The 2,202-nt window shown below is 44.6% G+C and overlaps 1 long non-coding RNA gene across 1 annotated transcript; it reads right to left on the bottom strand.

The window, feature by feature from the left end:
• Positions 1–267: 267 nt before the first annotated feature.
• Positions 268–2,112, bottom strand: LOC141816264 (uncharacterized). The gene is made up of 4 exons (XR_012600671.1): positions 1,864–2,112; positions 1,709–1,800; positions 1,451–1,530; positions 268–378 (listed from the first exon to the last, which is right to left on the bottom strand). It is a non-coding gene; the product is annotated as an uncharacterized LOC141816264 (long non-coding RNA).
• Positions 2,113–2,202: the final 90 nt, after the last annotated feature.

Raw genomic sequence — 2,202 nt, 5'->3', positions numbered from 1 at the left:
TAACAATTGACTTACCTGGAATACATACCTGATATAATAAATCCATAACAGACTATGGATATGTAATGACAGATAAAATAAACAAAATGATCCCCATAGTTCTATACATCCACCTGCACCCAAAAGGACTCACACAGTCACGGTCATCATCACATAAACTAACCCAGTATAACAGTGCATGAAAAACAAGGCTCACATCCATAAGAATATCCAAGTCTCAATAAAACCAGAAGGTCAAATCATCAAACTGCAGGTACTCAAATATAAAAAAAATAAATAAAGGAAATCCGACTCAGTCCGATATACGGATGGCATGAAAACAAACAGACTCAACCGATCTCTTAGGACTAGCAGGGCAGCTCTCCAGACGGCATCAACCTGAAATAGACATACGGGTAAACGGAGTGAGTTCAAACGAACTCAGCGGGTATCAAGTAGACATGTAACAGATAGCTAGCAGACAGTATTGGAAATACTGATAGAAGAATGACAGGAATGAAAATCTGAACTCATGTGTAAATATACTCACCAGAACATGCTAACGCTATAATCATAGGTAACATAATCCCTAACAATCCATACGATCCCTGTATATACATATCCAACATATGCAGATAACCTGAATGCAACAATATCACCAAAGAATCCCTATATCATGCACAAGTACAAGAACATATCCTGGTCACCCCTGCTACCCATCTGATCCTTACATACCAAAGTGCGATCGCGTGGGTCCTCAATGATAAATGCCCGTCAGATCCATCACCGAGATGTGAGGTCGCGTGGGAACTATGCCCGTCAGATCCATCACACTCAAATGGTGAGGTCGCGTGGGAACTGAATATGCCCGTCAGATCCATCACCGATAGGTGAGGTCGCGTGGGAACTAAATATGCCCGTCAGATAGGTGAGGTCGCGTGGGAACTCAGATGCATCACCGATAGGTGAGGTCGCGTGGGAACTAAATATGCCCGTCAGATCCATCACCGATAGGTGAGGTCGCGTGGGAACTAAATATGCCCGTCAGATCCAGCACTGGTATGTGAGGTCGTATGGGTAGGGGTATAACCGCTGTGCACTCTGACGTCATCGCTAATGCGTGACCGAATGGACAGTATGCTGGCCAGCGTATCATAATACAACATGAAATCTAACCGTAGTACAGGTAACCACATCCACTCTATAATGCACACTACACTAATACTAAAGTGGTATAAAGTCATATGTCTAGCATGTGCATCGGAAAATATGATGTATCACAATCAATCAGTAGTATATGGAAAGCATCAACATGATATACAGTCAAAGGAATATCTGGTAAGTAACTAGATCATATGTATCAAACAAAATATGTATAAACTGAAAATATGATAACACTGGTATCTAGAAATAAATACATGTCTAAACATGGCATATCTATAAATAGATAAGTCAGAGACAAGATACCCGCCTTCAGATTTGTTGCGTATAATCACAGAGGATCCGCGTCTGATACTATCCACAATCGATCAAATCGAATCAATCAAGGTCCTGCAGTTACAATCATTGCCCATTAATACCAATGTCTATAACAATTCATAAGTATCCACCCATTTCCTAAATCCAGCCAGTACCATACTCGTGTTCACTCTCACCCGAACAGAGCCATATTCATCCACCAATCCCATGAACTAAACTCATACAAGAATAATACCCATTCTAAACTTACCTTTGAATGCCCTAGATCCACTCGATTCCAAGTTCATCAACTTTACCTTGCTGCCGTAAACCCCCTTTTAAGCTCCGATCAGATCCACCTAACTATGGAGAAGAAGAACAAATCAGAAATCAAGGAAAACTCGAGGAATCCAACTGAGAACTCACCCGAGAAACCCACACCAGAACCCTAGCTCCAATCCCCTTTTCTCCGGTCCGGCGACGCCCTATGCGATCGAGAGCGGCAGGCAGCGTCGGCGTCCTGCGGCGGCGACTAAGGCGTGGCGTCGGCTGTGTGACGAAGAAAAGGCAAGGAAAAGAAGGGAGGAGGCAGCAGCTTGAGGAAGAAGAGGTAAGGCAGCGGTGTTGGCGTTCCTTTCTCCCGGCTTCAGCGGAGACGGCGCGGACAAACCCGCGTCGGTGTGATGAGGGCGAAACAGAGGGGAGGGGAAGCGGCAGTGTCGACAGCCCACGCTGATACGGCTTCGGCTGGTGAGGAAGAAGGCG

The sequence above is a fragment of the Curcuma longa genome, unplaced genomic scaffold, assembly GCF_044706935.1.
Source record: "Curcuma longa cultivar G26 ecotype Majalengka, Jawa Barat unplaced genomic scaffold, ITB_CL_G26_1.1 contig_15712, whole genome shotgun sequence".
Taxonomy (NCBI): domain Eukaryota; kingdom Viridiplantae; phylum Streptophyta; class Magnoliopsida; order Zingiberales; family Zingiberaceae; genus Curcuma; species Curcuma longa.
The sequence above is the reverse complement of the archived record's forward strand: the minus strand, read 5'-3'. Positions and strand labels throughout refer to the sequence as shown.